Genomic DNA, 13,309 nt, shown 5'->3' with positions numbered 1-13,309 from the left:
CAAGAAAGAGGCATCACACATGAAACACATATTTTCATGTGGAAACCCAACTGGGAAAAACCATGGTGGGGATGTTTACCCACAAGCTATTTTGAACTCTTTAGAAGTCCGCTCTGTTAGGAGCCTAGTCTGGTTAAAGACTGTTACAAAAAGTTCTGTTAGGAACCGATCCTGTTAGGGATCACCCGGATAAGGGATGGCTAGTATACCCAGTTAAGGGTTAAACCTTGTTAGAGGTTACCTTGTCAGAGGATTTCATGAACTCAATGGCTTTGAGTCACCTTGTTAAAGGATTTATAGTAAGCTGGTTCAAGCTACCTTGTTAAGGGATTTTCCAACTGTTGAAGTGGTTAGAGATCAATAGGTATTACAATGATCTGGTAATAGCACTCAATGCCAATGCAGATCTGCTTAGGTTCCTTCCTTCTGCATACACACTCTGCATGTATCACTCCTCTTATATGGTCTGGCAAGAATCACGTATCTTTACACTTAGATACACACGCAACATTTGCCAACAATCTCAACATGAAACACAACATCGACCTTATAGGAAACAGACAGGTCGACAACATAAACCCTAAACCCTAAACCTTTAGGTTGAGCAATTTAGTCAGTTCAATCCTGACCATTGAACACTATGCATTTGAATACAACGGTCTTGAATAGATCTCAAGATATTCTCCATCGTTCATTCTTCACCGCTTCATGGAGGCAATAGCCCATCATGCGTTCTCCATCATTTGCAGAGACTTTGCACATTCCCGAGGTAGATAGTATCAATCTCCTTCATGCAAGATCCTTCACAGGCACGAGGCTGACGTGGCAACATGATCTGATCTCCATTAGATCTCCAATACAACGCTAACTCATCACACAATGCCATTGTTGAATAACACAGGCTCGAAACACTTCAATCGGAAACCCTAAAGCTGAGACTACCAACCGATAGTCATATCATATTAAGCCTTGATAAAAACATTCCATATGTCGGTTCATCTTTCAATATACCGGTTCACTTGAACAAACATACCGCTTCACTATTTCACATACACTGGTTCACAACAGTATACCGGTTCACCCTTTAGCATATTACCAGTTCACTCTTTAGCATATAACCGGTTCACTCTTTAGTATATTGACATCAATGACAACACAATATCATCATGTCCACATACTCTGCACATATGCCAACAATCTCCCCCTTTGGCATTGATGGCAATATACAAAGATGTATGCATCACATCTTCTCCTTAATACTACAGATATCTTCCCCACTTCACATCTTCTCCCCCTTTGACAACAATGCCAAAGTGGAGGCACAAGTTTCCCTATTCCACTATGTTGCTCCCCCTGAGGAGTAGTATCCTTCAACATATCAATCCTGAAAGGATATAGCAAAAGTGAGATCTAACTGATGTGGAGCACAAAACTTTAGTTTAACTCTTGAAGGGGCAACACCCCTAATTCACCTCTCAAATAGGTAAATGTAGCCTTTGGTAGAGGCTTGGTGAATATGTCTGCTAACTGCTCCTTACTAGAAACATGTTCCAATACCACCTCTTTGTTCTGAACCTTTTCCCTCAAGAAATGATACTTGAGTTCAAAGTGCTTAGTTCTAGCATGTGAAACCGGATTCTTGGAGATGTTAATTGCACTTGTATTGTCACAAAATATGCTTACCGGTTCAGATACTGGAACTTTGAAGCCATTCAACACATGCTTCATCCAAATAGTCTGGGTGCAGTTCATAAAAGCTACAACATACTCTGCTTCTGCTGTAGACTGAGAGATACAACTCTGCTTATTACTCATCCATGAGACTAGTCTACTGCCAAGAAAGAATGCACCACCGATTGTGCTCTTCTGATCATCCACATTACCAGCCCAATCAGCATCAGTGAACACTCTTAAGTTGAAATCTTCATTGTATGGATACCATAATCCATAGTCAATAGTTCCCTTTAGATACCTAAGAATCCGCTTGACTTCTACCAAGTGGGATTCTCTTGGGCTCTTTTGGAACCGAGTAGTAATCCCTACTGCATGTGCAATGTTTGGTCTGCTATGCACTACATAATGCAACTTACCAATCATTGATTAGTAATCCTTCTCATTTACCAATGCCAAGTCATCCTCTTTTGATAGTTTACAACCGGTCACCATTGGTGTATCAAATGGTTTTCTATCTTCCATGCGAAAGGTCTTCAACACCTCTTTGACATACTTGGACTGAGTAATAAAGATTCCATCTTTCATTTGTTGAATCTCCAGTCCAATGAAGAACTTAATCTCCCCTATGAGTGACATCTCAAACTCCTTTTTCATCTCATCTACAAAGTCATGACTCATCTTGTCATCTCCACCAAAGATTATGTCATCAACAAATACTTCACAAATCAGAATCTGATCTCCTTCAGATTTCGAGTAGATATTGCTATCTTCACTTGTTCTTTCAAATCCAATCTTCACAATATGGGAGTGCAAACATTCATACCATGCTCTAGGTGCCCGCTTCAATCCATACAAGGCATTATGTAGCCTACACACCATGTCACTATCTTCTGATAGAGAAAACCCATCTAGTTGCTCTATATATACCTCCTCTTCAAGTATTCCATATAGAAATGTAGATTTTACATCCATTTGGTATGCCTTGAATCCTTTAAAAGTTGCATATACAAGAAGCATACGAACTCCTTCCAATCTTGCTACTAGAGAAAAGGTTTCTCCATAGTCTTCTCCTTCTTCTTGGGAATATCCTTTACACACTAGTCTGTCTTTATTCCTGACCACTATGTCATCCTCATTCAGCTTATTTCTGAAGACCTATTTGGTTCCAATGACATTTTTATGCTCTGGTTTGGGTACCGAGGACCATGTACCATTCTTCTCTATCTGGTCAAGTTCTTCTTCCATTGCCTTGATCCAGTCTTCATCTTTATGTGCCTCTTTGAATGATTTAGGCTCAAATTCAGAGATCATACATGAGTTTTCTCTGACCTTTCTTCTTGTAAGAATTCCTGCATCTTTATCTCCTATGATCTATTTTGGGTCATGATTGAGTTTGACATACCTAGGTATATTCTTAACAGATTCCTCTTGCTTTTTTTCTTCATCCTCATCTTCATTTTCATCAACATCTACCGGTGTAGGAGCACAATTACTGGTACTGGGCTGATTTGCAACCGATTCCCAAAAGGTTACTACCGGTTCATCTCCTACATGCTTAGTGTCGATTTCCTCAAGTTTCTCAGAGTTTTCATCAACCCTAATGTTGGTGTAAATAATTATTCATCATGGATATTATTACACTTTACTTAAGTTTACTTAGGATAATGCATTTCATAGTAGTTTGGGTATGAGACACTTGGGTGTTTGTGCCACATTGGGATAGTGTGTGTAGGAGAAATTCCACCTTTTATGGTGTTGATCTTGTTGTTACACTCCACATTCAGTGGGTGATCCACCTCATGTGGACTATTATATTATTTCTCCTACCTACCCACACCTATTTCCTACCTACCCTTGTTTCTTATTGAGCCACATGTCATGTTTGTGTGCTCACATATCCCTAGCCTTGCTTATATAAGCAAGCTCATCTACATTGTATGTAACAATCCAGTTGATTATTGATCATTTTCTATTGATGAGAATATAGTTTATTCTTGTCCCATATTATGTCTCTATTTTGTACATTTCATTGAGCTCTTGATCTTGGCAAAATCCAACATGGTATCAGAGCCATTGGGGCTTCATTGATTCATCTTGAAGAGGCATTATTGCGATGTCAAGAGGCAGATCTGAGGAACAACATCTTTTGGAGGCGTCCTAGACCAGATCTGACCCTGCCATTGCGTCCAGAAGGCCATTTCCATGAATTTTGGTTATAAAGTCGGCCTATTTTGGTGAGAAAAAAATTTTCTCCAATTTTGCTAGTATCGTACGGATTTTCATTTTTTTTTAATATATTTTTCGAAAAAAATAAATAAAATTTCTGAAAGTTATTTTTCGAAAAAAAAAATCAAAAATAAAAAAAAATTTCGAAAAAATCAAATAAAAAAAAATCAAAAACTGCTTTTTTGGGGGGTCCGCAGACCCCCCCCCGTGACCTGTACTGCAGATTGCAGTTCTGCGTTGTACCTGCCACAGGCCATCGAGAATCGCACCCGCCGCAGTATTTCCAGTCCTCGCCGCACGTAACCACAGCTGCCGCCGAAATCTGTCGCCACTCTCCGGTGCTCGCTGCAGCACCGGTCCCGCAGGTTCCTCCGCCCGTTCGTCCGCCGCCGCTGCTGCGTCCTCCCAGCTCCTCCTGACCCCTCCCACCGCCGCTGCTGCCTCCTCCCAGCTCCTCCTAGCGCCAACGCTGCCTCCGGTGACTTCTAGCCCCACTGCCGCCGGCAGAGACCTCCGACACCAACACAGACAGGCGAATCCGCGTCCGCCACGTGGCAGGCGGCCACTGGCCCGCGGGTTAAACCGACTGCCACGTCACCTGAGACACGTAGGGCCTCCGTACAATCCATACACTAACACATACGCACGGACCGCCACATCATCTGCCAAATTAGCCTGCCCAGTCAACAAATCCGTACAGTACGGAATACATAGTCACCTGACCACGTCATCTGTCTGTACAGTACGAACGCCCAGTCAGCAGGGCGAAGTTTTGGCGACGGTCATACGGCCATAAAATTTAACCTAGTGACTTTCTGACATCAGCACCACATCAGCAAGGTTTGAAAATTTTGTAGGCCCCTCTCATTGAGCTTTTTGATTTTGCAGTTCAACTTCAAATGGCCATAACTTGCTCATTTTTGCTCCTTTTTGGGTACAATTTTTTTTGACATGGGCTAGAATTTCGTGCTCTCCGTAGTGGTGAAGAAATTTTTTGATTTTGATGCACTGATTTTTCAGAAAATGCAGTTTTTGGTGACTGTACCTGAGTAATCCCAGTTTTTGCAACTTCAGAGGCTTCGTTTGGGGTCATATGACCTCCTTTTCAGGTGCCATTTTTTTTTAAAGTGCGTATTTTTTTATATAATTTCACATGATGCTATCAGATTGATGCCATTGTAAGTAGAAATTGTACTTTCATATTTTTGTCATTCTTGGCTCTCTTGGTACTTGTATATATGCTTGAATCTCAGTTAGATTCATTGCACTATTGATTGAAGTCTCTTGTATCTCATTTGAGAAGTTGTAAAATTTGCATCATAAGTCCACTTTGCCTTGTTTTGCAAGTGGCTCATTGTAATCGCACTAAGTATAAAGTGCCAAAATCATCACTTTAGGGGGGGTACTTTGATTGAGTGAATTTGGGGGGGTGTCTCTTGTGCTTTTGTGCTCTTGTGTTCCTTCCTTTTTGCTGCTATGGGTTATTCTATGTTTCCTCTCTTAACTCCACATAATTATGCTACTTGGAAAATTGATGCATGGAGTAAACTTATGGAAAAAGGACTCACTCATTACATTGATGGAACTATTGTTGCTCCCGCTGATCCTAAGGCTGATCCAGTTGGTCACTTAGATTGGCTCACTAAAAATATCATGGCAATTGGTACCTTAAGAAAGTATGTATCAAAGGATATCATTTTTCATATTGAGAAATGTACTCTAATCAAGGATGCTTGGCAAAAGTTTCAAGACTTGTATGGTCAAGTTGATGAGATTAGGGGATATCAAATTGATAGTGATCTCACCATGTTAGATCCCAAGAACTTTGATACTATACAAGATTATGTCACTAAGGCAAATGAGTTGAGGGCACAACTCAAAGATTGTGGCATTGATAAGAAGGATACTCAATTGATATTCAACTTGATAGGCAAGCTTCCACAAGAATATGCAACATTTGTTTCTAGTTTCCAAACCCATAGGATGACAATGTGTTCAAGCTACACAATGCCTACATTTGATGCTTTCAATGAAATGTTGATGATGGAACAAACTAAGTTGATAAGCATGGGCATTCTTAAGGCTTCTAAGTCTCAAGCATTAGTGGCAAATCAAGGAAACAAAGGAAATCAAGGAAAGGACAACTCACACAAGAAGAAATGGCAATCAAAGCCTAAGGATAAAGCACCATCTTCTCCAAAACAAGGATATTCATTCTCTTTCAAGAGAGATAATTCACCAAAGAGGGAGAGACCTACTTGTGCTTATTGTAAAAAGATTGGTCATGAGGAGCATTGTTGCTATTCTAAGAAGATTGATGAGCTCACACATATCATCAAAAAGCATAACATTGATTTGCCTAAAGTCTACAAGAAGGATGATTCATCAACTTCCACTTCCTCACATTCAAAAGGAAAAGGGCAAGCATTCATGGCTTCTACAAGTGGAAAGACTCACTCTTTTGGAACAAGAAAAGGAAAAGCTCTATGTGCTACTATCAGTCATGATTCAGAGAGATGGCTTCTAGATTCAGGGGCTTCTCATCATATGGCATCTTCACAGTCTATGTTCTCTACATTTGAGCCTTGCACCATGCCACAGATTTTGATGGGCAATCATACATACATGGATGTGATTGGGAAAAGTTCTATTGACATTGGGGATAACTCCTTCAATGATGTGTTGTGTGTACCCCACTTGACAAACAATCTCCTTTCTATCTATCAAATCACACATGGCGCAACTAAGAGAGTTGTGGAGTTCACACTTGACTCAGTTTTCATTAGAGACTTGGAGACTAGAGCTATCATTGCAACTGGGGTGGTTGATCATGCATCTCAGTTATACTCCTTTTCAGGTTTTGTTGATGATGATGATTTCACATTTGATGATTCTACATATGATGATCACACTTCTTGTGATGGTTCAGATTTTGAGGAGAACTTTGGACACTTGAACATGGGGATTCTCACATGTGACCCCATTCTTGAGTCTTGCATTTCATCTCCTCATATTGATATCACATCATCTATTGCACTTGATGATGCGGATAGTGCGACAGTTTTGCCTTCATGTGATTCAGTGCAGCAGGATATTCATTGTCTTCCAGCTTCAGATTCATGGGATGATTACTTGACAGATATTACAGGTTTGTTTGTGGAATCCTACATTGCAGATTTGGGAGACATCATTGATGACATTCATCTTCTCTTTGATGAAGATGATCCTTCTTCGATTGTTGTGAGGGCACACTTTGACCCTCTTGTTCATTCTCTAAATGATCATTCTTTCGAGGTTGACATGATTGTGGATACTTATGTACAGCAGTTGGAGGAGGTCTCTTTATGTTTTGAGGAGATATGTGAGTCTTTGGGACATGTTCTACATCCATCTCCACTAGATCTTGGAGTGCCTTTTTCAGCAGTGTGGCACATCTTACCACCTTTGGAAGGGGTATCTTTCAACATCGACATGGGGACACTTGAGCAGTTTTCAGAGATTCCTTTCATCATGAGTTTTCTTCATACATCTTCCCTTCATGATTGGGGAGACTTCATGGATACACCTTTGGTTTTGTTTCTTCCTAAGGGGAGGAATGTTGTTCGACATTCGTGGAGCAGCTTATTCATACATCGAGCTTCTTCCATTGGTGCAGATTCTTCATTGAGGGAGGATCATGGTTTGACTTCTCTTCTTCTCTCATATGGGGGGGACTTTTTCCTCACATGGGGTTTTGTTCCTCACATACTTCTTTGAGAGTTTTTTGTATAGCTTTCATCTCTCTTTTGGGGGAGGGTTTTTTCCCATTGGGTTTTTCTCTCTTTCCCCACTTTGTGAGAGATTTCATTGCATTGGTTTGCATGCATTTGCATTTGTACATGGGTACCTAACATGGCCTCATAGCCGGGACCCATCTTGCATTGCTTAGTTGCATTGTAGACTTAAGTGCATTCCCCTAAGTTGCACTTAAGGGGGGGTGTTGGTGTAAATAATTATTCATCATGGATATTATTACACTTTACTTAAGTTTACTTAGGATAATGCATTTCATAGTAGTTTGGGTATGAGACACTTGGGTGTTTGTGCCACATTGGGATAGTGTGTGTAGGAGAAATTCCACCTTTTATGGTGTTGATCTTGTTGTTACACTCCACTCTTGTTGTTACACTCCACATTCAGTGGGTGATCCACCTCATGTGGACTATTATATTATTTCTCCTACCTACCCACACCTATTTCCTACCTACCCTTGTTTCTTATTGAGCCACATGTCATGTTTGTGTGCTCACATATCCCTAGCCTTGCTTATATAAGCAAGCTCATCTACATTGTATGTAATAATCCAGTTGATTATTGATCATTTTCTATTGATGAGAATACAGTTTATTCTTGTCCCATATTATGTCTCTATTTTGTACATTTCATTGAGCTCTTGATCTTGGCAAAATCCAACACCTAACATTGATGCTTTCAATGATTCTTTGAGTCCTATTATTGAAACATTTGAGAGCTTTACTCTTGGCAGAATATCTTAGGAATATTCCCTCATCACATTTTGCATCGAACTTGCTCTGATGTTCACTCCTTTTGATATAACATTTGGTACCAAATACTCTAAATTAGCTTACCACTGGTGTCTTATCCATCCAGTACTCATAAGGAGTCTTATCCTTTCCCTTTTTGATGAGTATCCGGTTCATTGTGTAGACCGCAGTGCTCACCGCTTCTCTCCAAAAGGTGTGAGCAACCTTTCCTTGGATCTACATAGTTCTAGCCTCTTCAACCATAGTTTGGTTGTTTCTTTCTGCTAAGAAATTCTATTGTGGAGTCTGGGGGGTAGACAATTGTCTCTTGATGCCATTCTCTTCACAGTATTTGTTAAATTCACCGGAAGTGAATTCCCCTCCTTGATCAGTTCTAAGGAATTGGATTCTTCTACTACTTTTCTTTTGTACCAATGCTCTGGAAGCTTTGAAATTTCCAAAAACTTCAGATTTATCCTTTAAGAATGTGACCCACATCATTCTTGAGCAATCATTTGTAAGAATCATAAAACACCTATCTCCTTGCACACTCCTAGTTTTCATAGGACCACACAAATCAGTATGCACAAGATCAAGTAAATTGTCTGCAGTGAGAGATTTACCTTTGAAGGTTGAGGAAGACATTTTCCCCAATTGACACTCTCTGCATAGAGGATTTTCTAGTTTGCTCAGCACCGGTAGTCCTCTAACTGCATTAATCTTACTAGCCTTCACAATTTTATCAAAGTTTACATGGCAGAGTCTCCTATGCCATATCCAACTATCATCAAATTTAGCCACAAGACATATACTTATACTAGCATTCAGCTGAAATAGGTTACCTTTGGTCTGCATACCAGTGGCCATTAGTTGACCATTCTTTCCTTTGATTTTGCATACTCCATTTTTGAATTCTAGAGTGAGTTCACTATCATTCAGCTGGGCAACACTCAATAAGTTGTGTCTGAGACCTTCTACCCAATACACATTATCAGCACTGCCCTTTCCATTCAGAGAGATGGACCCTCTGCCTTTGACCATACATGGTGCATCATTGCCAAAACAAACCACACCACCATCATACTCTTCCAGAGATAGGAACTTGCTCCGGTAACCAATCATATGGTGAGAGCAACCACTGTCAATAATCCACTCATTGGAATTATCAAAGCAGGAGACAGGAGCCTTCTTTGACTACGACAAACACAATATCTTCATTTTCTTCATCTTTAGAGTCCTCATCTGTGACACCTTCATCAACTGCTACAAAATAGTTTCTCAGGTTTCTTCCTTTGAATTTCTTGAACCTTTCCAGTTTGTCCTTGTTATCACCATTAGGATAGTTTACAACAATGTGTCCTATCCAGTTGCAAGAGAAGCATTTCAAAGGGAGCTTACCTTTGTATTTACTGGTTCCCTTAGGAAGTCTCTTGGCAAGAAGAGCTTCAAATTCCATCAGGATCTCCTCATCATCCATTTCTCTGCTCTACCTTGGTTCATTGCTGGTGTTTGCTTCTTTACCTTTTCTGGATGGTGCAATAGATGTCCTAAAAGTTGATTCAGTCTTCTAAATGTTGCCATCAAAACTATTTAGCTCATAGGCTATCACCTTAGCAATGATGGATTCTAGGGATACCTTAGTCTTGTCTATTGACCTCAACTCCTGAATAGCAACAACCCTTATAGCATAGACCGATAATAAGGATCTCAGGACTTTTTTTACAACAGTAGAATCATCAATTTTGCCTCCTACACTTTTGATATCTCTGACAATAGTTTTGATCCTTATTCCATATTGTTGAATGGTCTCTCCTTCAACCATCTGCATGTCTTCAAACTTACCCCTAAGGCTTTCTTCCTTAGCTTTTTTTACATGCTCATCACCACCATAGATATTCTTAAGAGTATCCCATACTTCTTTGGGATTATCTTTATCCTGGACATCAATAAACTCAATGTCAGATGCTGATTAGGGCTTCCATGACTTGCCCATTCTCCTAGATCTCTCTCTTTTGATCATCGGTGAGGGTACCGGTAGGAATAACATAAGAATTCTCAACATAGCTCCAATGTTGAGAACCCATTCTTTTGATGTATATCTTCATTCTATCCTTCCATATTTTGAAATTATCTCTGTTGAACTTTGGACCCTCCCTCTTCATCATTACAATAGGATCTTTCCCTCAAATGGTTAAGCTTACAACACATAGGACCTAAGGAGGCTCTGATACGAATTGATAACTCAATGATGAATAGTGAGTACCAAACTGGTACTGAGAGGGGGGGTGAATCAGTTCTCGTACAAAACTTTTCCTGAACCGGTTTGACTGCAAATAGTGAACTTGACTGGATATCACTAACACTGGTCTAAATCAGATTACCATCGATTAAGCACAATGAGATTGTGAAAGATATAAACTGGAAACACTTATCTTTCCACACAACCTATTCCCTCATTTCCATATTATCCTTGTGTATAAACAGGTAACCTAACATCAGGAATATACTAGCTTGCAAAATCAACATGCATCACCGCTTAAACAGGAAATAACAAAACATCACAGGAAAGAGGCATCACACATGACACACATATTTTTATGTGGAAACCCAACTAGGAAAAACCACGGTGGGGATGATTACCCACAAGCTGTTTTGAACTCTTTAGAAGTCTGCTCTGTTAGGAGCCTAGTCCGATTAAAGACTGTTACAACAGGTTCTATTAGGAACTGATCCTGTTAGGGATCACCCGGTTAAGGGTTAAACCCTATTAGAGGTTACCTTTTCAGAGGATTTCATGAACTCAATGGCTTTGAGTCACCTTGTTAAAGGATTTACAGTAAGCTGGTTAAAGCTACCCTGTTAAGGGATTTTCCAACTGTTGAAGTGGTTAGAGATCAACAGGTATTATGTAATGATTTGGTAATAGCACTCAATGCCAATGTAGATCCGCTTAGGTTCCTTCCTTTTGCATACACACTCCGCAAGTATCACTCCTCATAGTTAGTTTGGCAAGAATCACGTATCTTTTCACTTAGATATACACACAACATTTGCCAACAATCTCAACATGAAACACAACATTGACCTTATAGGAAACAGAAAGGTCGATAACATAAACCGTAAACCCTAAACCTTTATGTTGAGCAATTTAGTCAGTTTAATCCTGACCGTTGAACACTATACATTTGAATACAATGGTCTTGAATAGATCTCAAGACATTCTCCATCGTTCATTCTTCACCGCTTCATGGAGGCAATAACCCATCACGCGTTCTCCACTGTTTGCAGAGACTTCGCACATTCCCGAGGTAGATAGGATCAATCTCCTTCATGCAAGATCCTTCACGTGCACGAGGCTGACATGGCAACATGATCTGATCTCTATTAGATCTCCAATACAGTGCTAACTCATCACACAATGCCATCAGTTGAATAACACAGGCTCAAAACACTTCAATCAGAAACCCTGAAGCTGAGACTACCAACCAGTAGTCATATCATATTAAGCCTTGATAAAAACATTCCATATGTCGGTTCATCTTTCAATATACCGGTTCACTTGAACAAACATACCACTTCATTGTTTCATATACACCGGTTCAGAACAGTATACCGGTTCACCCTTTAGCATATTATTGGTTCACTCTTTAGCATATAACTAGTTCACTCTTTAGTATATTGACATCAATGACAACACAATATTATCATGTCCACATACTCTGCACATATACCAACAGAGATTTCAATGCTACTGGTAGTTTGGATGAAAAACTAGCATGGATGGGAAAGCTTAGTCCTTCTTCCTCTTTGTTTAGGGATAACAATTCCTTCCTTAATCTGGAGTATGTAAAGCAAAAAAATGGTCTCTTTACTTGGAGTAATAGAAGGAATTGGCAAGAAGTTATTTTTGAAAGATTAGACATTTTTTTTTGTCTCATACTTTAGGATAGGCAATAGTTGGACCTCTCATTCCCAAATTTTGGAGTGGAAGGGTTCTAGCTATTGGCCAATCAAATTATCTTTGTTTTTCTCTTCCCAAGAAGGATTCATTTAAGGTCCAACTTAAGTGGCTTTGGGATGCTAATTTATCTAGTCTAGTTGAAAGATGGTGGTTAGAATGGAAGGCAATTTTTGGTACAACGATGTATTCCTTCTTTAAGAGGTTACAATATGTTAAACAAAAACTCAAAAGATGGAATATATTTTTATTTGAAAATATCTTCAAATTCAAAAAGTAGATTCAAACATAGTTGGAAAGAGTTACCTCTATCATCAGAGAACAAGCTATCTTGTTGGATCTTCTACAACAAAAGAATAAGTTGTCAAAAGAGTTATATGAGTGGGAGTTATGGGATGATATTTTTTTTTAAATGAAAATCTCAGTTAACTAGCTTCGAGAAGGAGACAAGACCATCACCTTTTTCTATAACTCTATCAAGGAGCATATAAGAGGAAATGTTCTCTCTTCTCTTCTTTCTTCGCATGATTTTTTGTTAGATTCTTTTCAAGGTATATTCACAAAAGTGGTTCATAATTTTACCCCATTATTCAATGAAAAGGGAGGTAGGAACCTAGATGAGGAGGGTCAAGTGCTTAATTGCATCCCTACTATAGTTTCAAAATCTCTGAAAAAAAACCCTTCTTGAGCCTACCTATATTGAGGAGCTGAGGATAGTGGTTTTTCAAATGAAAAATGGTAAGTCTCTTGGGCCCAATGGCTTTCCCATTGATTTCTTTTAGGCCTTTTGGAAAATTATAAAAGTTTAACTTGCTGAAGTTGTTAGAGAATAACAACACAACAAACAAATGCTTAAGGCAATTAATTCTAGTTTTCTAGCTCTTAATCCAAATAGAGAAGGCACCAAGTCTTTAGATAACTTTTGGTT

The sequence above is a fragment of the Cryptomeria japonica genome, chromosome 10 (genome assembly GCF_030272615.1).
Source record: "Cryptomeria japonica chromosome 10, Sugi_1.0, whole genome shotgun sequence".
NCBI lineage: Eukaryota > Viridiplantae > Streptophyta > Pinopsida > Cupressales > Cupressaceae > Cryptomeria > Cryptomeria japonica.
This window is presented reverse-complemented; position numbering follows the sequence as displayed.